This window comes from Camellia sinensis, chromosome 4 (assembly GCF_055761805.1).
Source record: "Camellia sinensis isolate YWXY chromosome 4, ASM5576180v1, whole genome shotgun sequence".
In the NCBI taxonomy this organism is placed as follows: domain Eukaryota; kingdom Viridiplantae; phylum Streptophyta; class Magnoliopsida; order Ericales; family Theaceae; genus Camellia; species Camellia sinensis.
In genome coordinates, this window is record NC_138964.1 from 121,985,187 (window position 1) to 122,012,624 (window position 27,438).

The window sequence follows — 27,438 nt, forward strand, 5'->3', positions numbered from 1 at the left end:
TGACTTAGATGGAAAAGAAAACAACACGTACTGTCCTCCGATGACCTTCACTTGCATGCCTTCACTAACCTTCCATAATCGGTTAACCCACGCCGATAGGCCAGATAGCTCCATCCGCTTCTCTCTCAATTCTCCCACTCTCCCCACCAGACACGAATCCAAAAAGGACACCCATTCGGCACCAGACCCTTATCTCACCACCACATCCTACCCCCCAACCCCAGGGACGACCACCGCATTCCTAATCGGCCAGGAATTATGTCTTTCCCCTCTTAAATCTTAACCTTGTATGACCCATCCATTCCCTATCGTAAATCCATCCAAAACCAGAGCTATGCCCTCCCAGCCATCCCCAAACGATGATTGTAGAAGGAACATCTAAGTACGACGATCACCCATATGAACCACAATCTGAACAGCCACCCCCACCTCCTCTAGACGAAGCCAACACGCCACACTGTGCCGCCCCCCAGAGACACGACCCAAAAACACCCCAACAGTGTTCATCTCGGATGCCTTTCTCATTCGATCCGCTACCCATTTGATCTCTGCACCGAACAACTCAATCACTCGTCGAACCCACTTAGAAAATATGAGGAAGAAGAACTCCGAAAATATGAGGAAAAATGAATATATTTCAGTTATATTCAAAACTTCTTATCTTACAAGACCAAATGACACTCCTTATATAGGAGATATTACAAACATCATTATAACCCATTATATGCCACTTACATATTATATATTACCACTATCTACCACTATCATATTATATACATGCCACTATCTACCACCAACACCACTATCATATTCTATACATGCCACTATCCTTCACCAACACCACTATCATATTATATACATGCCACTATCTACCACCAACACCACTATCATATTCTATACATGCCACTATCCTTCACCAATACCACTATCATATTATATACATTAACACAAATTTCCAGCACTCCCCCTCAAGCTGGTTTGAAGATATCTTCCATAGCCAGCTTGCTAGTCAGCTTATCAAATTGCTTCTTGTGTAGTCCCTTCGTTAGCACATCAGCTAATTGTTCACCTGTTGGAAGATAGGTCATACAGATTATGCCAGCATTGATTTTCTCCTTGATGAAATGTTTATCCACTTCTATATGTTTTGTGCGATCATGTAGAACTGGATTATGAGCTATAGATATAGCTGCTTTGTTGTCACAATAGACCTTCATAGGTGTCGGGTGAGAAAGCTTTAATTCTTCAAGAATTCTTTTAATCCACATTACTTCACAGATTCCATGGGCAATAGCTCTGAACTCTGCTTCTGCACTACTTCTAGCTACCACATTCTGTTTTTTACTCCGCCATGTAACTAGGTTCCCACCTACAAAGGAGCAGTATCCGGATGTTGATCTCCTGTCTGTAACACTTCCTGCCCAGTCTGCATCTGTGTATACTTCAACTTGAAGATGTCCATGTTTCTTGAACAGTAAGCCTCTCCCTGGAGTTCCTTTCAAATATCTTAAGATCTTATAAACGGCCTCAAAGTGCTCTGCCCCTGGTGAGTGCATAAACTGACTTACCATGCTGACTGCAAAGGCAATATCAGGCCGCGTATGAGACAAGTAAATCAATTTCCCTACAAGTCGCTGATATTGTTCCCTCTCTTTGACTTCTTTAGCCTTAGCAGCTTGTAACTTCAAGTTAGGCTCGATCGGAGTCTCCACCATCTTACAACCAAGCATACCTGTTTCTCCAAGGAGATCAAGAACATATTTTCTCTGATTAACGAATATACCTTCCTTGGATCTTGCAAATTCCATTCCGAGGAAATACTTGAGGGCTCCCAGATCCTTAATGTGAAATTCTTTTGCGAGTTTCTCTTTGAGGGCTGCTAACTCTGCTTCATCATTACCAGTTAAAATGATGTCATCAACATAAACAATCAAAATTGCAATTTTACTGTTTTTTGAATGTTTATAAAATATTGTGTGATCTGCTTGACTCTGCGAGAAGCCACAACTGATAACTGCCTTCCCAAAGCGTTCAAACCACGCTCTTGGTGATTGTTTGAGTCCGTATAATGACTTGTTCAATCTGCATACTCTGTCGCTTCCAAGTCTCTGCTCAAATCCCGGCGGTAGGCTCATGAACACCTCCTCTTCAAGATCACCATTCAGAAATGCATTTTTAATGTCAAGTTGATGTAGAGGCCAATCTGAATTTACTGCAAGAGATAACAGTACTCTGATGGAATTTATTTTAGCAACAGGAGCAAACGTCTCCTGATAGTCAATCCCATAAGTTTGAGTGAAGCCTTTAGCCACCAGTCTCGCCTTGTATCTCTCAACGCTTCCATCTGCGTTACATTTTATCGTAAACACCCATTTACACCCAACTGTTTTTTTGTCTTTGGGTAGATCAACTATCTCCCAAGTACCACTTCTCCTTAAAGCATTCATCTCCTCCATGACTGCTAATTTCCAATTCGGATCATCCAATGCTTCCTGTATATTCCTTGGAACAAACAAGTGTGAAATCCTAGATGTGAAAGCTCTATGGTTTTTAGACAGTCTTTGATAGGAGAGGTAATTTGCAATAGGATGTTTAATGCAATTTCGGACACCTTTCCTAATTGCTATAGGAACATCAAGGTCGGAAATAGAAGGAATAGGATTACCTAAAATTTCGATGCCAGAACTCGGGTGGACATTCGGGTCATTAGGATGGACATTCGGGTCATTATTCCTCAGATGAAATCGCTTCCTAGTATAAACCTGAAGCTCAGGATTTAGATCATTTTGTAGTACTTCTCCCCCTAAACAAGAATCTTCTTGACTAGGCACCATAGAACTTGGTTCTCCTAAGTGATCATTATCAGACAGATGTGGTTTTTGTGTAGGATAAATGACATTGGGGAGCGGGATAGAAATATCCCAAAAACGGTCTTCTACTCCACTTGTCTCCCCCTGAAGAGAAGCGTTGGGGAAATAGGATTTTGTTTCCACAAATGACACATCCATACTCACATGAAATTTCTTGGTTTGAGGATCGAAACACTTATACCCCTTTTTGTTTGAGGAATAACCCAAAAAAACACATTTTATAGCACGGGGGTCAAGTTTTGAACGAAATTGACTGGGAACATGAACATAGGCAGTACATCCAAAAACTTTGGCGGGTAAATCAGAAAACAACCTCGTGTCAGGAAAAAAAGTTTTGAGACAATCAAAAGGTGTTTTGTATGTTAACACCTTTGTAGGCATCATGTTTATCAAATAAGAGGCTGTTAAAATTGCTTCACCCCATAAATATTTAGGAACATGCATGTAAAACATTATAGCACGTGCTACTGCAAGTAGATGTTTATTTTTTCGTTCTGCAATGCCATTTTGTTGAGGGGTATCCCGACATGTAGATTGATGAAAAATCCCCTTTTTTTCCAAAAACTCACCCAACTACTCATTGAAATATTCTGTTCCATTATCAGAATGTAAAATACCAATTTTGGTTTGAAATTGGTTTTCAATCATATTGTAAAAATTTGTGAATAAATTTTTCACGTCAGATTTTTTATTCATCAAATAAATCCAACATAAGCGGGTATGGTCATCAATAAATGTAACAAACCATTTTTTACCAAAAAGAGTAGTGATTTTAGAAGGGCCCCAAACATCACTATGAATCAAATAAAAAGGTTTGGAAGCCTGGTAAGGTTTTGGCAAATAAGTAGAGCGATGAAATTTTGCAAAAATGCAACTTTCACAATGAAAAGAAGAACAATCAATCCCTTTAAATAATTCTGGAAATAAATGTTTCAGATAAAGAAAACTAGGATGTCCTAGCCTATAGTGCCATAGCATTATTTTTTCTTGAACAGAGATTGAACTAGTACTATTAAAGCTCTGAGCTTTTTTATTACTAACAGGTACTTCATCAAAGTAGTAAAGACCTTCAAGCATCCTAGCACGCCCAATCATCATCCCCGAGTTCTGGTCCTGAAATTCACAATGGGATTCAAAAAATGTAACACGACAATTAGAATCCTTAGATAGTTTACTGACAGACAAAAGGTTACAGGCTAAGTTGGGGACGTGAAGAACAGCATTGAGATTAATTTTCTCAGTTAGTTTAATAAATCATTTTCTTGCAATAGGTGAAAAACTACCATCGGCTATTCTGATTTTGTCATGACCAGAACAAGGGAAATAGGTACTAAATAAATGGGAAAAACTAGTCATGTGATCGGAGGCACCGGAATCTATGATCCACGGAGAGAAGTTTAGGCAAGAGAAGGCTTTAGGATTTCTACCTGTTTGTGCCAACAAAACACTAGGAGTACCGGATGAGGAGTTGGATTTTATCAGCTTTAAGAGTTGATCAATCTGCTCTTTCTTGAAGGGACCTGAATCGGCTTCATTAGCGGTAGGAAAGCCACGATTCTTCTCTCCTTGTTTGCTGCTTTTCCAGTTGACAGGTTTGCCATGGATCTTCCAACACGTTTCGCGTGTATGACGAGGCTTGTTGCAAAAATCACACCAGACCCGTGGCTTATCATCAAACCTGCGCTGGTAATTTGTAGCCTTGTTGGCCGCAGCATCGCTAATTAAAGCAGAAATTTCAATTGATTCACCAGTACCTTTTTTCTTAAGCATGACGCTCCTTCGGCTCTCTTCCCTTCTGACTTCGGCAAATACTTCGCCAATGGATGGGAGAGGAGGTCTGCCAATAATTCTTCCTCGCACTTCATCGAACTCAATGTTGAGGCCGGCAAGAAACTTGTAAATACGGCTGTCTTCCACAGTTTTCTTGTGGTGGTTGCAGTCGTCAACCGATTTCCATTCGTATGTGTTGAAGATGTCAAGATCCTGCTACAACCTTTTCAACGAATTGAAATATTTAGTGACGGAATCATCTCCTTGACGAATCTCTCCCAACTTCAAAGTTAATTCGAAAACTTGAGATTGATTTCCTAGGTCAGAATACATCTGACTAACATTATCCCACAATTCTTGTGCAGTAGTATAGCACATGTAATTAGAGCTTATATCCTCCTCCATGGAATTGACCAACCATGTCATAACCATGGAGTTTTCAGCGTCCCAACTGTCGAACAGCGGATCATTAACAGCAGGAGCCTTCTTATCACCAGTGATGTAACCGATCTTTCCTTGCCCACGGATATACATCCGGACAGATTGTGACCAGCGGAGAAAATTATCACCATTTAGGCGGATGGTGGTGATTTGGACAGAGTGAGAGTTGGACGTTTTCACCGGAATGGCAGCGGCAGGGGTTGAAGTGGTTTCGGACGTGACTTCCGACATGGCTATGACGGTTTTAGGGCTGCTGTGTTTTTTGTTGCTCTGATACCAACTTAGAAAATATGAGGAAGAAAAACTCCGAAAATATGAGGAAGAAGGAATATATTTCAGTTATATTCAAAACTTCTTATCTTACAAGACCAAATGACACTCCTTATATAGGAGATATTACAAACATCATTATAACCCATTATATGCCACTTACATATTATATATTACCACTATCTACCACTATCATATTATATACATGCCACTATCTACCACCAACACCACTATCATATTCTATACATGCCACTATCTTTCACCAACACCACTATCATATTCTATACATGTCACTATCCTTCACCAACACCACTATCATATTATATACATTAACACAAATTTCCAACAAACCCCTTGACCACGTTCAATAATATCTACTCGACGTCGGCCTATTGCATCTACCAGCCCCTCGTCAAACTCAAAAGGCCGATCACCCAAAAAAAATCAATCTCCAACAAAGCCTGGCTGACTCCGCCGAAAACATGAGAGAAGATTTTTTACATCTCTACATTATTGAAATAATCCATTCACGAATGTAACCTTCAAAGGTAGTTTGGGAAGTTGGCTTTTTAACCTAAAAAGCCAAAAAAATAATCACTAAAAAAACAAGTCATGTACATCCGTCTTTCACATTTTTTCATACAACTTAAAAAAAAGTCATTCCTAAATATATTAACTTTTCACCTCATAAAAAAACCAAACTCCCAAAAAATATGCTCAAATTAGAAGCATAACAACAAAATATTTTCCAAAAATTACAAATTCAAGCCAACTAATCCTCAAAAGTAACCTTGAAGACTATTCAATTTACAAGCACGCCCACCAATTTTCAATTAATTACACATTCATTACAAAAATACATATTACTATTTCAATTTCTTCAAACCAATAAAAGTTGATAATAGATAGTAATTAGTATCATTCTCCAAAAAAATACAAATTCAAGACAACCAATCCTCATAAGTGACCTTAAATATTGTTCTTTTTACAAGCATACTAGATTACACATTACTATTTCAACTTCTTTTTTATTTTTTATTTTATTTTTTTGATTGGCTATTACTATTTCAACTTCTTCAAACCAACAAGCTTTGATAACAGATAATAATTAGTATCAATTAATAAACTAAGTAGACCCATGGCCAACCATCATTTTTACTATTTCAACTTCTGCAATACTTGTTGGTTGTTGTGACACTGATGAAATAATCCCTTCTCACTCTCATTCACAAATGTAACCTTAAATTGTGTTGTGGTACAAAAACATGCTTAAATGAGGAGATAATGACAAAACATACTCCAAAAACTGTAAATTCAAGCCAACCAATCCTCATAAGTGACCTTAAAGACTGTTCTTTTTACAAGCACACCCACCATTTCTCAGTTAATTATATCATTCCCAGATTACATATTACTATTTCAGCTTCTTCAAACCAATTAACATTGATAGTAGATAATAATTAGTATCAATTATTAAAGTAAGTACTTACTATGACACATCCTTGTGAATTAATCACTCCACCTCATTTTCATTAACTTCAAAAGTCATCAAATTTGGTCTAGCATATGTCCATTTAATAATTAAAAATGTGAGAGTGCTTATGAACACCTTGATGTTAGTTCCAAAGATCTATAATTTATTTCATCTAATTATTTAAAATCCAAATGTTTCACCATCCGATAGATGATCCCATCCAGCCTATCTATCGTAATGTGTCCTGATGCGAAAGCTTCCTTCGAACCGGAGAATAAACCAATTTAAGGGTAAGTATTCCAACCAAAGTTTTAAAAGGCTTTACTAAGGCCCGTCTTGATGCTCGCCTTGCCTTGAGGACAAGGTAAAACGCATCAAGGCTTTGATTTTTAGGCTATACTCCCTAGAGGCTGCGCATCACAATTTGTGGCACGCTTTTTTTTATTAGTTTAGTAGGATTTTAAGATTCTCGATTTGATTTGGCAGACCTCCAAAACAATCATATGTAGGATCCCGATCTTAACAACCTTGCTTGTATGGCTTTTGCGCATTAGCATATGAAGAGATTGTCTTCAGCTCTAGTTAAACTTGGTCTAGAAGATGATTTAGGCCCCGTTTGGCAAGAGGTTATTTTAGCCAATTAGCCAAAAAGTTACTAAATTAGCCAAAAAGCCAACAACCCATACCAAAAAGTCAAAGATTCTCTTTTCTCTCTACTTTTTGCACATCTTTTCGTAATTAGCCAAAAAGTCATCCCAAACATACAAATTTTTTTTACCTACCTTTTTAGCCAAATAGCCAAAAAGTTACTAAATTAGCCTGTTCCCAAACGAGGCCTTAAACATAAAAGAGCAAAATACAAAAAAGCACCTATTTTACAATTATATTCTATAGGAAAAATTAAGTAAATGGCCAATAACAATAAATAAACAAATAATTGCTCAAGTGAGAAGCTTAACGGTGGTGCTACATGCATCAATTAGTGTACTAACTAGCGTACCAACACTAGTTATGACCTTATTATTGACCCCACTCATTAATGACATTACAAATACCAAAAATCTCTTAAATTATACCACATTATCAATTGGTACACTAGTTAATATACCAATTTGTGCATATAGCATTATTCGAAACCTAATCACTAAAGCTAAAAATATCAATTTCACTTTCAAATTTCAATAAAGGCAACCTCCCTTCTCTGCAGTGAAGTTCGATGCCTTAATAACAAAAGTATCTACCTACACATTTATATTTAATTTTTATTGATTTTTTACTATTTTAAAATAATTAATATATTTACTAAATATTAATTTTAAAATTCAAAATGTTTACACTTGACGCCTTAAGCGTACCCCTAGAGTTACAAATTCACCTTTAACAACTTTGATTCCATCTATGATGCAAGACAAATTTATAATCATACGTATATCTTAGAAATGACAATAGAATAAAGCTTACAAAAATAAAATAAAGGGTTATTCTTTTAAAAGCTTCCATATGTTAGAAGGGTTAGTAATAGCAAACCTATAAATGTGCTTCAGAAATGGAAATTGCCCTAATGTTCAACACTCAATAGGAATCAACATCAAAAAAATGTTCAACATCACGAATCAAATAAAATCCCATCCTTCTCATGTTCAAACCCATACAAAATCAAACAAAATTTCATGATTCACATCCTCCGCATGTTCAAAAATTAACAAATTCCCACAAAAAATCCAACGAAAGATGAAAATTTTTCAGCAATAGTTCAAAATCCTACCTCTGTTGCTCTGCGCAAAAAAGAAAAAAGAAAAAGAAAAAAACCCTTCCTCGGGTTCCGCTTTCGGCGACAGACAACGGTGAGTCAAAAACCCCTACGAAATGCGACCTCGAAGCATCCGGTGACTGTGACTCTGTGAGAATGCGAAGTGCTTTTCAATCGATGATTACACAGAGAGAGAGAGAGACAGAGAGAGGACTAGTGTGGGTGGTGAAGTAGACGAGTAGTGGTGGTGGTCGGCGGTTGGTGGTGGTCTCCGGCCTCCGGATCAGAGGAGAGAGAAGGAGGGGAGAGAGAAAAGAGGGGAATCTCATCGGCATATCGAAATGGGGGAAATCAAAGTTGAGGGGTATAAAACATATGGACGAGGTGGCAAATTCACCAACAAATTTAGATTGTGGGTAAAATTTAACAATTTTCAAACTTTTAGGAAGAAAATTTTACAAGGTACGGTTTATAAATTCAATTTTGAATTTTGTTTAGTGGAAGATACATGTGCTTAATAATTTATTTTGTTTGGTGGAAGATACATGTGCGTAATAATTTGTGCACTTCGACAAATTTAGATAAAATGATTAAAAAATCCTATGTATATACTCTCTAGCCCAAACCAAACTCTAACCACTCCTAGATTTGGTTTGGTTTAATGTTTCCAAACAGATTCTTAACTCATTTGTGTAATTTTATTGTTTAAACATATCATTGGGCAAAGTATGTCAACAGATAGTGATCTTGATCTGAGATAATAAATTTTTTTGGATGATTGTTGTTGTTGATAAATAAATAAAGATAAAAAATTAAACCGATAGAATTTTATTTGGACGAAGTATTTAAACAGATAAAAGGAAATTTAAATTGAAAAGATTAAAAAAAATTAAGCAAATAGGATAAAAAAAATTAAACAGATAAAATTTTTTTTGAACAAATAAAAAAAATTTAAACAAATAGCACCGCATAATTTATTCAAGAATAATGATTGAGACCTCCACCCTTATAAGATTCCTACAAATCTGGACTACTCATGATGTGAACCTCATATATACATAAAGGATCAAGATCACTTTGAAAGTATAGGGTAATTTTAAAAGGAATCCCAAATATTTTCCTTTATTTAATGCCACGACATAATTTTACATCACCAAATACAATTACACCCAACACACCATTTCAAATACCCAACATGAAAGTCACCATTTCTAATACCCAACATGAAAGCCAATAGAGTCATTTAAGGTGCTGATAAGAATCCTGAAATAGCATCAAAGTTAGAAAATTAATTATCTTGAATATATATAAATAAATAAAAAGGGATTGGAAATATCAAACAGAAAAAAGAAATAAAATAAAAGGAATTAATGTATGGTCTTACGTTGAAGAAGCAGGAGCAACATAAAGAAGAAGAGCATAATGGCAACCCTGCCATTGAAATTCTGGCGTTGCACAAACAAGTGTTTGATTATTTCAGATCCCAAGCTGCTCACAGATGGTTTGACAACGTAATTCACTATAACTTCCCTCAAAGTTTCTCCAAATGGACCCATATTAATTGATGCTGCTGCTGCTGCTGCAGTGGCTTGTGCCACCATGGAGCCTATCAGAGCACTTATGTTTATGTTTGGTTCAGGAGGTTGAGCTGCTTCATCAATGTCGAAGTTGCCTTCTCCTCCTCCCGAGTTCTCTACGGCCGGTGGTGGTGGAGAAGAATTGGGGTCAGATGTTGCGTTGTTGGAGGGCAGAACACTTCCTTCATCGGAGATCTCAGCCAATGGTGTGGTGTTCAAGCTGTCGGCCATCGGAGCTGTTCTAGCCTCTACTTATAGGAACTTTCTCTCTCCCTTCGTGATTTTTTAGCCTGGATTGAAAACCCTCTACTTATAGAAACTTTCTCCTTTTCTGATTTTTTAAGCCTGGAATGAAGAAGACTAGCAGGTTTATTGTTCTCATGCGTCGAAAGTCAAGTGTGTATGTGATTCAGAAATTAAAGTAAGTGCCATTTTGTAAATTAAAGTAAGTGAAATTTTGTAAATTAAAGTGGATCATGGAAAATTCCTTTATACAGAAATTAAAGTAATGGCGAAAATAAATTTTCAATATTGGATTTGGATATGCTACGTTTTGACCATTGATGAATAAGTAATTAAATATTATGATACTTCAATAAATTTGCTGGATTATTAATTATCCTGATTAATAATCTGGAAATAAAATTTTAAAATAAACATAAGATTATTAGGTTCACAGATTAATAATTCTAATCTCATACTTTAACCATATCAATCAAACATATCCTTATGCCCATGTTTGTTTGGACAGATTGGATTAAGTTGAATTAGTATTTTCATGACTAATAGTCCTAAGACTACGAATCCTTTAAATTGTGTATCCTATCTTATGTTGGATTGAGTTAAGATTATTAGGAGGGATTAATAGTTACTTAATCCTCCAATTTATATTCCACCCTTCTATGGAATTGAATAGTCCATCATATATGAGATATCATATTCAAATGAATTGTTAGTCCATATTTTAATTATTTAACCAAATATAGAATTAATAATTTTATTAAACAATTAATCCAATCACAAGTTCAAGTCCACCGAAATAAACCTGACTTATGTTATTTATGAAATTCGAATTTTAAGGCCAAGTTTGACAACCTTAGAAAAAGTCAAAAAATTACACAAAAAGTTAAAAAATTATCACTATTCACCAAAAAAATTATTAAAAAATTAATAAACAAATATTAATACAAATGAAAAGTTGGCTGAAATGATGACTGACGTGATGAGAGATACCTGTGACAGGGGGGAAAAAAAATTATATTAGAATATTTACTAAATCTTAATAGTAAAGTTGGGGCCGTAAGGGCCTACCATGGGTCTTCGTTTTGATAATCTGAATCGTTAAATATATAGAACTCGTCTAGTACTATATAGTTGCAAAAAATCAAGTCTATCAGATATCGTTAACTATATGATCAAATCAGTTTTGTTATAGTTAACAGTTAACAGTTAACAAAAAAAAATAACACGATTAGATAGCTATCGATATCCAATCAACGCGATTTTTTACAAACATATAATACTCAACGAGTTTTACACATTGAACGGTTCCGATTAGAAAAAGGGACCCGTGATGGGTCCCACGAACCAAACAATACTATCCAATCAATCACCGAGAATGAGAGAATATTTCCTCATCACTCACCCCGTAAGAAGGAGACAATACTCCTCATCACTCACCCCGTCTGTACGGCCTCCTACCCTATCTTCTTCTACACACTTATTTATACAATTTTTTTTATAAAAAGTCAAAAAGTTAACTTAAATATTCATATTTTTTTTCTTCAATTTTTTAATTCAAAAAGATAAAAAAAAATACATTTATTTAGGACACCCCAAACAATCCTAAATTGGGATTTGGGTCTTTCTCTCTTCTATTGTCTTTCTCTCACAAGTCCGACATCCTTCTCATTTCTGTCTCTTTTCCAATTTTTATTTTCTTGCAACTTTTGAACATCCTTTTCCATGTCTCTTTCCCCAATTTGACTTTTTCAAATTATTATCTCACTTTAAAAGTGCATTTAATTATATAAGTGTATTTTGAAATCAATTTTGATAATTTAAACAGTTTATTTTTTAATACTCATTTATTTAAATATTTATTTAAAAAAATGAAGATGATTGAATATTGACAATTATTGTTTGAATCATATTTATTTTTAAAAAATGAACGATAAATATAATTTTAAGAATAATTATTAATTTTTTATAATATAAATTTGATTCAAATATATTAAAATAGATCTACCAAGCCTAAACACTTGCCAAACTCTTAATATTAATCCCTTTTTTTAAGGGGTAATTACACCCTAGTAAAAGTCAAGAAATATACATAGATATATATTCATAAAAATTTATAATTTTAATTATTAATATTTATACAATTTCTCTCATTTATAGTAATTTTATTTAAGATGTGACATTTTTTCTTTCTTCTTCTTCTTTTTTTTTAATATTAGTGTCTCTGGTCTCTCTCTCTTTTGGTTACTTCTTAGGTTTATCATCTCTCTTTCTTGGTCATTTATCGGGATTCTCTCACTTATTATTAGTCTATTTATTAGGAATTTAATAGAAGTTATTCGGTAGTCTTAAAATATTATTTCACATCATTTATTAAAGGTCAAGTGTCTAGTTTTCTCATAAAAGAAACAAAATAATACTAAGCCTTATTGTTTCAATCAATAAAAATCAAATTAAAACACTACATCGGCATGTTTCAAGAGCAAAAAAATAATTTTTCTTTTAATAGACCTTGGAAGTGTACGTGTGCCCAAATGGTTTACCATTCGTGGTGTGTGTAAGCCTACACAGCAGTACCCTTCTCATAATTCTTTATAGAAGGAAATATTTCATGTGTATGTTTTTAACTCAATATTTTATTCTCATATTTTTTTAATGTGGAGCAAGCTATAAGGCTTAAAAGGGTTTTCTAAAAGAAAATAAATGTTTTGAAACTACCAACAAAACAAATCGATTTTATTTTTGAAAATTCACCAACACATAAAGGTTTTAAGATTTGTCTGTAACCAAAAAGAAAAAAGAATAAAAGAAAAAGAAAAAAAAAGAGGTTAAGATTAATCCATTTCTTACATTTTTTATTTTTTTTTATTTTCGTCAGTAAAAAAATGTTAATATTCACTAAGGCCTTGTTTATTTGAATGAATTAGATAATGAGGGATTTGCAATCGAATGGATAGTTAGTTCTGGAACTATTTGACTAGATATGATGTGTAACCCGTATTTGTTTTATCATAGAATTAGATATTTAAAAATGACTACTCTAATAAAATTCATGTCTTATTTAAGAAATTATAAAAAATTTATAATTGTTTTTTTTTTTTTGGATTAGTTAAAAAAAAATGATAATCGTTCGAAAGATCATTTTATCCTAACGAATTGTTTAAGTAATGACAATGCCGAATCTGATTTTTAAATTTTATTTTATTTTTTGCATGGGACTTGTAACATGTTTTAAAGCCTACTAAATATTTTTATTAATAAGAAATATATATATATATATATATATATATTATTGATTAACCCAAATGCAATGCATAACATTAAAACAACATCAATAAAAGTGTAATAGTATTTTCAACCCATTAGGTATATAATGTTTATTAGCCAAAATGTTTAGTATGATCCATTTTTTTCAACTCCAATGTACTAGGTATATGATTAAGCATTTTAGCTCAACTCACATTCACTAGCTACATATAGTTAGCTTTCAAGGTTAGGTAAAATCTATTTAATCATTAAGATCATTTCTCTCCATTTTTGTTGTTGATGTGGCATTTTATAAAATTAATAGTGTTTGCATGAATAGATAAAATAAAAAGTATGGTTAGAATTGAAATATGAAATAATTGATAAATAAAATAAAATATATATTTTATAGTAATGAGAGGGGGATTTTCGTAATCTCGGCTTGGGCCGCGGTTCTGGCCGGGCTGAATGTGGTCCAAGCGTATTTGGTCCTAGCTGGGTTGGGCCGAGCCGAGGTGAAGCTTGCTCGGCCAAAGTCCAGACCAGAGTTGGCCGAGAAGATCCTCTGCCAGCTTGTCTTCTCTTGTTCGCTCTTTTTAGCTCGGTGAACGTGATCTACCGCAGACCGGCCTAACTTGTCTGGAGCACAGTCGCACCGGAGTGCTGCTGAGCTCGGTTGTGATGGAGCTCGGCGAGTGGCACTGTTGAGCTCGATAAGTAGCTCGGTCGAAGGAGGCTGAGATGATTGTCTGCCGATCCGGGTCTTATGTTCGCGCTTCCAGCCCGGCTGGAAAGGTCTTCGGTTTATCAGCTCGACCAGTTTCAGCTCTGCTATGCCGGAATACAACTGAGCTCGGTCGTCATTGAGCTCGGCAAGCGAAGCACTCTAGCTTGTGCAACACGGCCGTTGGCAACCGAGATGATGCAACCCGGTTACCGAGATCCCGGTAGTGTGGGCTGGCAGTTGGTTAGGTGATGATCAGCTAGATTTGTACTGACAGATGGGATAGCAGCACCACGTGTCGAGAGACTAATGAGAGTAGATTTGGGACGCAGAAGGTATATAAGCGAGTCTGCGCCCCCTATACCTAGACAGATGAACATTTGGTGAGATATACACTTGCACTCAACTTTGTCCTCTCTATCTACCCCTGTGTGTGTGTGCTAACTTGATCGTCGGAGAGGTTTTCCGGCCACACACAGCCGGGTAGCTCACCGCCGTTATGCTCGCAGGTCGATCGGACAGACAGGAGCTTGGAAGAAAGGAGTACGGGCTTGCCTGAATATTTGCTCCCCGTACAATTTGCGCCGTCTATGGGAACTTGACAGACAAAACCTTGTCTTCCAGGCTCATCTGATCACCGTCCATGGCGAACAACGACGAGATTCCGTTGTCTGCCATCGACGGAGTTACCTCGGAGTCAGGCAGACGGAGAGAAGGACATCCCGTCATCCCTCCTATGGCGGACCTGGAGACTTCTCCAGGAGGACATTCAAGAGACGCGCAGGATTAGCGCGGAAGAAGCTTTGGTCATTCACAGAGCCCAGACGGTCACCGGCGGCGGAGAGAATCGCACACCAGACGACTGGAACACAAGCTAAGGGACCAAGACGCCGTCATTCGGTGAATGGCGGCGGAGATAGAGGATCTTAAGCGGCATGTCAAAGGGAAAGGTGTAGCTGGAGTGGGAGACCACAGTGAGCGCACCCAACCCCGCCGTTCAGGTAGTCAGAGCCAGCGCGCGTACTCCGACCATCTCAATCACCAGAAGTTACAAGGTTAGAGATTTCGACGCGCACGTAAAGAAGTCCAGCGCGCAAGACAGCACCTATCAACCCTCACGTCCGGTGACGACGTCAAGGTATTCTTATTCCGCTCGTTCAGAGGATTTGCGAAAAGTCTTAAAGGAACGGGCTCGCCGGCGGGAGGCTCAGAGGGTGCCGGCGTTCCAGCGGCTATCTTATGGGGGTCACGCTAGTGAAGAAGTCCTAATGCCACCACCGCGCCCAGCTGAGCCCCTCATTCTAGACACAGATTTGGCGAGGCTGAGCGCCACTCCCTTCTCCCTGGAGATAGAGATCGCACCGCTCCCAGCGGGCTTTCACCAGCCCAAATTTACGCTCTACGACGGAAAGACCGATCCATACATGCATGTAAGTCACTTCCGACAGGTCATGGCCGGATATAGGCGAAATGACGCTCTTATGTGCCTTACCTTCCCGTCGAGCTTGGGTGAGCTGGGCTTGAAATGGTTTGAGAGGTTGCCGGAGGGAAGCATCGAAAGGTGGCAGCAGTTGGCGGAAGCATTTGTGACTCGTTTCAAGACCAACACCAAAATGCCAAAGGAGGTGGACCACCTTCTCATTGTCAAAATGGAGTTGAGCGACACACTCAAGGCATACAACTCCGGATACTGGGAAACCTTCAACGAGATTTTAGATTGCCCAATCAACCTGGCAATCACTCAATATAAGCGCGGTCTCCCGGTCGGACATAGGCTGCGGGACTCGCTTACCATGAACCAGCCGACATCCATGGGCCAACTAATGTAGCGCATCAATGAGCACATCTGAGTCGAAGGCGATGTAGCCGCAACTACCGTGACGGCAAGTCCAGTAGTAGAGAATAAGAGAGTAGTGCGAAAGGTTCACGTAGTCGGACAAGATGATGGCCATGCAAACCACCCTGGAAGAGATATAGGGAGTTCGGTTTTTGGAAGACGTCTATAAGAAGGCTGAGGAAAAGGGGCATAGAACTCGCAGAATGTGAATGGCCGATCCATTTTCAGAACATCGAACTCTGCCAATCTAAAGTTTTGTTCTTAGTTCTATTTTTGTAGCCCTTTTTGCCATTGGCACAATGAAACAAGTAGACCATTTTCTTGAGAATTGTTGTATTTTTGCCTCGCCAAGCGGATTTAGTGCGGTCCAAGGGGCAACTAACAATCATTTTGACGGAAAGATCAAAATTCCTTACAGGGCGGATTTTGCTCGGCAAGAGATTTGTTGATGGTTTTGACCAACTTTGGAATTCCTTGTCGGTCGGATTTTTCTCGGTAAGAGGTTTGTTGATGGTTTTGATCAACTTTGGAATTCCTTGCCGGTCAGATTTTGCTTGACAAGAGGTTTGTTGATGATTTTATCAACTCTGGAATTCCTTATCGGATGAATTTTACTCGGCAAGAGGTTTGTTGATGGTTTTAATCAACTTTAGAATTCCTTGCCAAGCAGATCTTGCTCGCCAAGAAGGGAGTCGCGGAGCGGACCTTGCTCGCCGACCTTGGAGTTCCTTACCGAGCTGATCTTGCTCGCCAAGAAGAAAGTCGCCGAGCTGACCTTGCTCACCGACCTTGGAGCTCCTTGCCGAGCTGACCTTGCTCGCTAAGAAGAAAGTCGCCGAGCTGACCTTGCTCGCCGACCTTGGAGTTCCTTGTCGAGTTGATCTTGTTTGCCAAGAAGGGAGTCGCAGAGCGGACCTTGCTCGCCGACCTTGGAGTTCTTTGCCAAGCTAATCTTGCTCGTCAAGAAGAAAGTCGCTGAGCTAACCTTGCTCCCCTTCTTTGGAGTTCCTTGCCGAGCTGATCTTGCTTACCAAGAAGTTGCGGAGCAGACCTTGCTCGCCTTCTTTGGAGTTCCTTGCCGAGCTGATCTTGTTCCCCAAGAAGCAAGTCGCAGAGCGGGCCTTACTCGCATTGGAGTTCCTAAACCGAGCAAAGTGGATCACCGAGCAAAAAGTATAACCTGGCCTTGTAATGTAATTCCAGTCATGTTAGCGCAGACAGAATTAAGGGGAAATTGAAAGGGGGATTTTCGTAATCTCGGCTTGGGCCACGGTTCTGGCCAAGCTGAATGTGGTCCAAGCGTATTTGGTCCTAGCTGGGTTGGGCCGAGCCGAGGTGAAGCTTGCTCGGCCGAAGTCCAGACCAGAGTTGCCCGAGAAGATCCTCTGCCAGCTTGTCTTCTCTTGTTCGCTTTTTTTAGCTCGGCGATCGTGATCTGCCGCAGACCGGCCTAACTTGTCTGCAGCACAGTCGCACCAGAGTGCTGCTGAGCTCGGTTGTGATGGAGCTCAGCGAGTGGCACTGTTGAGCTCGATAAGTAGCTCGGTCGAAGGAGGCTGAGATGATTGTTTGCCGATCCGGGTCTTATGTTCGCGCTTTCAGGCCGGCTGGAAAGGTCTTCGGTTTATCAGCTCGACCAATTTCAGCTCGGCTATGCCGGAATGCAACCGAGCTTGGTCGTCGTTGAGCTCGGCGAGCGGAGCACTCTAGCTTGTGCAACACAGCTGTTGGCAGCCGAGATGATGCAGCCCAGTTGCCGAGATTCCGGTAGTGTGGGCTGGCAGTTTGGTTAGGTGATGATCAGTTAGATTTGTGCTGACAGATGGGATAGCAACACCACGTGTCGAGAGACTAATGGGAGTAGATTTGGGACGCAGAAGGTATATAAGCGAGTCTGCGCCTCCCATGCCTAGACAGATGAACATTTGGTGAGATATACACTTGCGCTCAACTCTCTCCTCTCTATCTATCCCTATGCGTGTGCGCTAACTTGATCGTCGGAGGGGTTTTCCGGCTACACACAGCCGGGTAGCTCACCGCCGTTATGCTCGCAGGTCGATCGAACAAGTAGGAACTTGGAAGAAAGGAGTATGGACTTGCCTGAATATTTACTCCCCGTACAAGTAATATTTAGATAAATAAAATATTTATTATAATTAGGGATGCCGTAAATACTACAATTTTAGCTCAAATAGAGATGTGGTTGGGGAACGAAACCGAAAAAATGAGCACAAAGCATGTGATTGCTGTTCGACAGGTCAAGTCATGTCAACCACCAACTTGGAACACCTTAAAAAAGTCATTTTTTTTTTCTGAATTTTTAGTATTTTTTTTTTTAAAATTTTGTCAAACTTTTTTATTTTCCTGTCTTTTTTTATGTAATGTAATTTTTTTGATAGATTCTAAAAAAAAAAAAATTTGAAAAAGCCAAAATAAGTATAAAAAAAGTCTACTATTTTTTTTTTTTTTTTTTGTGTGCGCTTATTTTTTTCTTTTTGAAAATTTTTAATTTTTTGATTCGTATAGTCAAGTTAAATCTAGAAATCTAAATTTTTTTGAATTTTTTTTTTAAAAAAAGTTCATTAAAGACTAAACAATTATATTGTGTCTATTTTTAAAATTTTTAAAATATAAAGTATTTTTAAAATTTTAAAAACATAAAGTATTTTTACAATTATTAAAAATATAAAATATACTGAAGAGTTCTTTTTTTTTATTATTATAAAAATGAAATTTAATTTTTTAACTGTTATATACTACATACAAATTAAATATGGGAGAATTACATGTACGTGGAAGAAAGAAAAAAATAACACATGAGAGGTGTAAGTGACACTTGCACTCCCACAACCTTTCATTTGTACTCTACCACAAACATACTTGCACCCCTTGTGTATTATTAATTATTTTTTTTCTTTCTCCCACATGTATGTAGTTCCCCTTTTAAATATCTCGATGGTTGCTCTATCTCCAACTCCTTTGAGTTGGTTCTTTTTTGGAGGAATTACATATAGGGGGAAGATAGAAAAAAAAATTACAAACATATGGAGTGCAAGTGTGTCTGCGACAAGTACAAATAAAAGGCTATGAGATGTAAGTGTCATTTGCACCCTCCCATGTGTTATGGTAAAACACAATATGGTATGGTGCACAATATGGCAATATAGATATATTCAACTAACACCCCCCTCAAGCTCAAGGTGGTAGTATAGATATCAACTTGAGCTTGGAAAGTAAATCAGAAAAGTATCATGGAGGATGAGCCTTGGTGAAGATGTCGGCTGTCTGATCGGCAAACGTAACAAAGATAAGACGAACAATGCCACTAGTAACATGTTGTCGTATGAAGTAACAATCAATCTCAATATGCCTGGTGCGATCATGGAAGACATCATTATGTGCAATCTAAATAGCACTTTGATTGTCACAATAGAGGGTAGTGGCAGTAGGATGAGAAACGCCCATATCAGAAAGAAGCTAACGAAACCACACAAGCTCTTGAGTAGTGTCAATAAGAGTACGATACTCAGCCTTAGTATTAGAATGAGCAATAAAAGTTTGCTTCTTGTTACGCTAGGCAATGAGAGAGTCACCCAAGAAGAAGCAGAACCCTGTAGTAGAATGGGCATTTTTTTTTTCCTTTGTCCCACTTGCATATAATTTCCCCCCTTTTTTTTCTCTCTCTAGCGTAGCTTCCATTGTGCGTGGCCCAATCAATTGTTGCCATTTAGGGTACAAACAATGATGTAAAGTAAAAAGGTAAAATTCAATTTATCCTCTTGTGATTTAAGTTTGGAGCAATATACCCTCTTAGAGCATCTCCAATGCACTAGGCATATAATACTTGTTAGTTAAAATGCCTAGTGTGATTCAGTTTTTTCAATTCCAATGCACTAGGCATATGATTAGGCATTTTGCCTCAACTCATATTCACTAGCTACATGTAGCTAGCCTTCAACACTAGGCAAAATGTATTCAATCATTAGGATCATTTCCCTCCATCTTTGTTGTTGACGTGGCATTCTATAAAATTAATAGTATTTGGATAAATAGCTAAAATAAAGAGCATGGTTGGAGTAAAAACATAAAACAGTCGATAGGCAAAATAAAATATATACTTTATAGTAATATTTAAATAGGTAAAATGCCTACTATCGTTGGAGATGCTCTTATAGCTTAAATATAAATATAAATTTTCCATACGATTTTGGATTAAACCGCAATGATTATGTTTTCCATATAAATTGACGAAATGTGCACTACATATGCCAAAATTTTGAGTAGGCTTGTGTTTGTAGAAAAAAATTAAAGTGAAATGAAAATTAAAAAGACATTTTTACCCGCACCCTCTAACTATCTCCATCTTAACCAACCCAAATCCTGACCATAACCTTAACACCTACGCTTTCCACACATACTCCAGCCAACCCATCTCTCTCCCCAGGCTCTGTTGTAGTTCCTTCTTCCTTCTCTGACCACCGCTATCGGCCCCTCTCTATTTTCCAACTGCCACTGCCATCCCCCTCTTCCCTTCTTGACCACTGTCGCTACTGCCTTTTCAGTTTCAAACTCAATTTCTAGCCATAATCGTTGTTCTCGTAGTAATAAAATACAAAGCATACAAAATCAAAACTATTTCAATGCAAGACTTCGAAATTCATTCCATCTCTTGCCAAAACAAAAGAAACGCATCAACAGGATTTGCTCTATTTGATATGCATATCTATATACAGGGTTAGTTTGGGATGCATTTGCTTTGTTTATATATATATATATATGATATGCATATGTATAATGTATATATCATGAATTTAGAATAAATAATTAGAAATTTTAGTGTTAGTGTTAGTTTGGGATTTCATTTAATTAATGTTTTGTTTCTTGTAAGAATTACTCGTGTATTTCTCAACTTCTCAACTTTCCCCATTGAATATTTTAAGATAAAAAATTTCTAATGAATCTATATCCTAGCCGAGCCCCTTGTGATCGAGTGACATGTAATCGCGTCTTAAGGTACAGTGAAAAGTGTGTAGTTTGAGTTAATGGATCGGTGACGACCTCTTTAAGTTGTAACCTAACATACTTAACATTCTATTTTTGACCCCAAAAAAAATCTATATCCTAAGTTGATACTCGTTTTTCTTGCAAAAAATTCCATCATGTGTGAACCAAATTTTTTTATAAATTCTAAATTTTATTAATTTAAACTCTAAATTTTTAATTTGTTTTCAATCTAAACTAATTATTTATTTTTGTTAAAAACAATTGACTAAAAAAAAGATATTTTAGTATGCCATGCATGTTAGATGGAGAGTCCTGAAGAGATTGCTTTACTCATATTACTCTAGCTATATTTTCTGTAACATGTTCTGTAGTTGGTTCGATCAATAGAATTATTGTAAGAAAACCCCCATGAGGGCTGGAAAGAAATTAAACAAAAATAAACAAATAAATAGAACCAAAATTGATGTCATTGCATGCCTTGGGCTAAGCAGTCACTCTGTTTTCATAAATTTCAATGCCAAGCATCCAAGAGGATTCGCATTAAATATTTGTTATTATCAGTATAAATTATTTGTTAAAAAAAAAAAAAAAGACTTCCACAAAAATACAGCAAAATAATTATTGCTCTATACATGAACATATTGAAGGCATATGAACAAAGATTTTAAACCTGAAACTTATTTAGGGTTGTCTGTCTCTAGACGAATCTTATTCAGAGACTCCTTGAATGCTTGCCAAGCAGCCATGTAATGATCTTGAGATCTCATCCCTTCCTCAACAACTTGTACTGCTTTTTTGCACAAGTGATCATACCACTGAACCGGATTAGTTATATCGATGCTATTGGATCCAAGATCAAGTACATACAAGCGCTCCATATCCTTTCTCCATCATGGTAGAATGTACTGTACTGGGATTTCCTCGACACCATTGTATGTAAGAACACACAATGCATGTCGGCATAGATAACCTTCGAAGTTGAAGAAACTACAAATGCAGCAAACTCCTAATCCCGCTTTATCATACATAACTTCGAAATTTTTGATCCCTCTTAGATTGCCATCTTCCTCCTTTCTTTGACCATGTACGTGATGATTGGCCCATTGGCATGAATTTGTGTTATGCTTAAACAAGAAGCCATCATATCCACTTCCTCATGGAACGTTAAGAACAATTATTTTGTATACACTTTTGAGAGCTGTGATTCATATGGGCATCTTGTTTTTAACATGGGGATGGACTCTTTTGACTCAAAATCATCTAGAGATTCCTTCTGATACTTTTTTTACAGAACTAATTCATCCATGTCAAAATATTCTTTCAAAGAGGTTTCTTTATGGACATACCCATCAAAAAATAGGTTCATCAACGCACCTGGTTGAGAAGCAAACATTCCTGCGAAAACTTTCTCTTTCGAGTAAACTGGAGCCCATCGCTCTCGATCTTCATATAAAGTTCGAAGCCAATTGTGATCCTTAATTCCAAAACGTTGGATCATATCCTCCCAAGCTATTTCAAATTCATCCACTTTGACAGAGTTGTGAACAATTCTACCCAATACAGTCCGGAATTCTTCAGACTCCTGTAGTCGCCCCGAATTCTCGAGAATGCTTTGCATGACAAGTGACAAACAAAGACGATGGTGAGCTCTAGGAAAAACCTCTGCAATTGCAGTTTGCAATGCCTTACACTGGTCTGTGAGGATGGTTTGAGGAGGACGTCCCAACATAGATGTTAGCCATGTCCTCAATAACCAAACATATGTTTCTAGGGTTTCATCTGCAAGCAGACCACAACCAAGCAAAATTGACTGCCTATGGTGATTTACTCCGACAAAAGACATAAGAGGAACCTCATATTTGCTTGACAAGCATGTCATGTCATGTCAAGTGCAACGACATCACCAAAATACCCATATGCAGCCCTAGACCTAGGTTCAATCCAAAACACGTGCCTCAAATGGCCTTCATCATTGATATCCATCACATAGAAAAAGTTAGGATTTGTTAGCTGCATACGACAAAAATAATTGTGAATAACTTGTGCATCTCCTTTTTTGAGCTTCAAGTGCTCGGACTCATCAACATGGTTACTGACTTCTCTTTCACTCGAGCTACCATAACCTGCAGTATCTACGACCGGGGCTCTATACAACTTGATCGTTCGTACTTCGACATCAATAGATGGCTCCAACTTTCTTTTGGCTCCAGCATCCATCTTCTTGTGTGACTTGGAGTTTTGAGCCCTTTCAGGATTGAATAAATGGTTGTGTTCAAGCTTAACTTCATCAACTTTCCACCTATTGGATTCCACCAACCTCAATCTTATCATTGCTAGACAACCAGTTCTAGTTTCCTTCCTTCGAGTGCTTGCCACTTTTATAGTTTTGAAACCCTCACAATTACAACAGAGTACCGCACCACACTTCTCTTTGCAGTTATGTTTTGTCCATGAAGATTTGACCCTGATGGCAAATCAAAGCTCCTTGGCATAGCAGTTATAATAATTATAAGCATCATCATATGACTCAAACTCCAACCGCACAACTGGTGGATGATAACCCTTTCCACCATTTTGATCAATTGTCGAATCAGTCTCCTCCATTCTCATGATACTTGCTTTCAATCTCGAGCATTTGACCACCATTGTTTTCATTGTGGTTGCTTTCTATCCTAAGCACTTGATCATTGCTTCCAAATTCAAGCACTTAATCACCATCGTTCTGAAGGTCATTTCTTTCAATCCCAAGAACTGGCCCCTTGCCAGGGTCATTGCTTTCAATCCTAAACACTTCTTCACTGTCAATTTCATGCTGACTGCCCTCTTCCTGAAGCAGTTGCTCACTGTTTTCAGAACCTTCTTCAATCTGGAACGAGAAACAAACTGCCGATGTTATATATTCGTTTATTATATCTGGAATTGGGGGGGGGGGGGGGGGGGGAGAAGAAGAAGAAGAAGAAGAACGAACAATACTCACTGTTAGTGATCAACTACATCACCAGATAGAATATTTAACAACTCAACAAGAAAAGTAGCAAACCAAAAAAACAAGATATATGTTAGAAAAGATAATGCCAATCAAGTGCGTGTTTTACCAAATGTTTTTTCTTTCTTTTCCTTTTTTCTCATTGAGGAGTGTCTTTGAATCTTTTTTAGCCAAGAACTTGACTGGCTGAGCAAGCCTCAATGGATTCCAAGGAGGAAATATTTATCTTGTTATAGAATCTAGTAAATGAAACTGAAATTGGTTGTAATTTGTCATTGACAATCATGTATGATTTAACAAAAAAGAATTACTACTTTCCCACATATACTCCTAGACTAGCGACAAGTTGATAGTCATCACTTTCACCAAACGTTCTTGGTAGTTAAAAATAACAGTATGAACTCTTGAACTTCATTGATTTTTTCTTGAACGCTCTTTTATCTGACTCTTTGAAACCCTGAATATATCAACTCTGTGCCATTCTTGTGCATCTGACTGATCTAGCACACACCCAGATATCTCATCTAAATTCCTATCAGCCATTTTCTCTGCTGATCCAGTCATCCAGCATATCCATTTCTTTGCTGCTTCATCCATTTTCCATTCAGCGTATCTGCTGTTCCAGTAATTCTGTTTTCCAATTTGAACTTGTGAGTCTTCATCACTAAGACTGCCAATCAGTTAATCCAAGTAATTTAATCCACATTGACTAGAGTGAGCCTCATAAATTCACTAGCTCAGCTTAGTCAAAGCCAACACTTGATACACTAATCCTTAACCTGAGTCACATTTCAAATCTAATTTGAAAAAGCTTGACATCCCAAACATAAGGTTCACATTTTCAGTCTGAACTGAACATTAATTGACTGGATTACAACGGTTTGTGTGGAGACCTCTTGTCCAAATCAGACTTGCACAAGCATTACTGTCTTATAATAATACCAGGTTAACTCCAAGATCGCCAAAATTATATTTATCTATTTATAAACTTGTCAAAAAATATTTTGTAGCCAAAATAAATCATGCAAATTTCAGTAAAATCATTCTACTTGTCAAAATTATATATCAAGTGCCAAATGCATATAAGTAATAATCAGAAGATAGAAACAAATCCATCCATAGTACAAATCTTCTGCTACAATTTGCTCCTTATCAATTAATTTCCCACACATCATTATAACGTAGTGAACTTTGGTTGTTAACCAGATTGAAGTTACCTGCGGAGTACTGAAACTCCTCACAGTCCATGTGTCGGAACCCATATAGTAGCCAAAATAACAAACCACAATTGTCATTGGTCAAAACTGTATGATTACAACTTGTGATGAGTCATTACACAAAGTTTTTGTCTAAAGCCTCCACCACGTTTATGTTAAGTACACGCCAAAAAGAGGAATTATTAGTCGATGGACACAAAATATAGGTGGAACAATTTGAGTGCAATTGTATATTTTATAATGGATCCAGACCCCACCATTTGACATGTATGGTTAGGATTGTTTTCTGTGGTTGGTGCTATGTCCGTAGTCTTGTTGAGGAGTTTTATATGACAAAATTTCTTTCTTTTAGCATATTCTCAAATCTAATATGCTTCCCCTTCCCAAACTTCATAGAATACAATAACAACATTTTATATGTCACACATCATATGTATTGTTAACATCATTGAACTCAAAGTTAAAGGTTCAAACTAGGTCTTACATTCAATGCTATGTTATAAACTAGCCATAGCATTCTCTAATTTCATTTTCACATATTGGTGCTTGAAACTTATTATAAATTAAAAGCATAAACCAAAAGCATTCCTCACCCACTTTTTAGAAGTCAACTTTTTTTAACTTATTTAAACTATTTTCGCCTAATAAGCAATAAGCTATAATCAGAAGGTACACTAAATAGTTCCGGCAAAACTCCATACTAAAAAAAGTTTAAAACAACTTAGATAAGCTCCACCAAACAACCCCATTATCCTACAATTCTTCATAAGCTGCCTACATATTTTTGAGAATTTGTCCCGTAATTCGAATATATGAGCCCAAGTATCCATGATCCTCATTAAGATGTACTCTCATACTTTATCAAGCCCAGCTGAGAAACCACGGGAACTGCAAATAAAGGTTAAAGATTGAAAATTAAGAGTTTTCAACTGGACTTGGTCGATAATAAATCAATTAGGTCGGTTAAATTTAGTTTGTTTCAGTACATTTGAACTCTCAGTACCAATTTTTTCTCTTTTATTTTCTTCTTCTAATTCCGGATAGGGACTGAACAGCATAAACTGAAATCCTGCAATGCGTCAATTTTCTCAGGAAACAAACAGAGGGTTCTTTGCGTGCGGATTATCAACTCAATTGGTGAAAAAAATGGAATCTTTGATAAGCTAAAACAGAGAGTAGAGAAATTAGAAGAAGAAAAAGAAGAAGAGAATTTGGAGGACTTACGGTGATATCGAGATCTAGGGTAGGCGATAAGGGCTCGTTTGTGGGAGAAAAGCCGCCGGACATGGTTGCGGAGAGGCGGTTGATGGCGGGGTTGTGTCGCAGTCTAGTTTTGCTCTACCCCCACCCCCACCAGCACCAGCGAGTCCGGATCCTCGGCGGCCCCTCCCTGCCTGCAGCGCCCCCAAAACGACGTCGTTTTGTGAGAAATTTCAATTTAGAAACACAAAAAAAAGACAGAACATAGGCAAACACTCCATTCTTCCTTCTTCTCTTTTCTTCCTTCCTTCTTCTCCCTCTGTTTGCCTCTATTCTGTCCCCCTTTTTTTTTTTTTTTTCAAATTGAAATTTCCCCCAAAATAACGTCGTTTTGGAGGCGCCGCAGGACAAACCGCAGGAATGGGCGGCTGAGAATCCAAACTCGTGGTGGCTCGAGCTCGGTCCCTTTATTTATTTATTAGTACTCGTTTTGAGATGAGTCATTTTTTAGATTTTTTTATTATTTTAATTTGATTTAAAAAGTTATTTTTGATACAAATCTCGATTTGTTTTTTTATAATTGATGTGATGCTGTTGTGAGAAAAAAATTAAAATAATTATAATTTGAATGTGACATTTTATTAAAAGGAAAATTAGTCTAAGGTCTCTATCCCATTTTTAGTAATAGAAGAGATCCACAATATTATTTTATGATATTTAAGATCCCTTAACCCCACACCCATTTATCATAGAGAAATTTGACTCTCTCAAATCAAACTCTATTGCTTTCTCTCTCTACCTTTCTTATTTCATGTCTCTCTCTAAATCCAAA

General features: G+C 37.3%; 1 pseudogene across 1 annotated transcript; it reads right to left on the reverse strand.

Moving 5' to 3' along the window:
- Positions 1-21,654: 21,654 nt before the first annotated feature.
- LOC114298448 (protein FAR1-RELATED SEQUENCE 8-like) lies at positions 21,655-26,779 on the reverse strand (annotated as a pseudogene). The gene is made up of 2 exons (XR_014327442.1): positions 26,631-26,779; positions 21,655-24,069 (listed from the first exon to the last, which is right to left on the reverse strand). The product of XR_014327442.1 is annotated as a protein FAR1-RELATED SEQUENCE 8-like (transcript).
- Between the last annotated feature and the right edge of the window lie 659 nt (positions 26,780-27,438).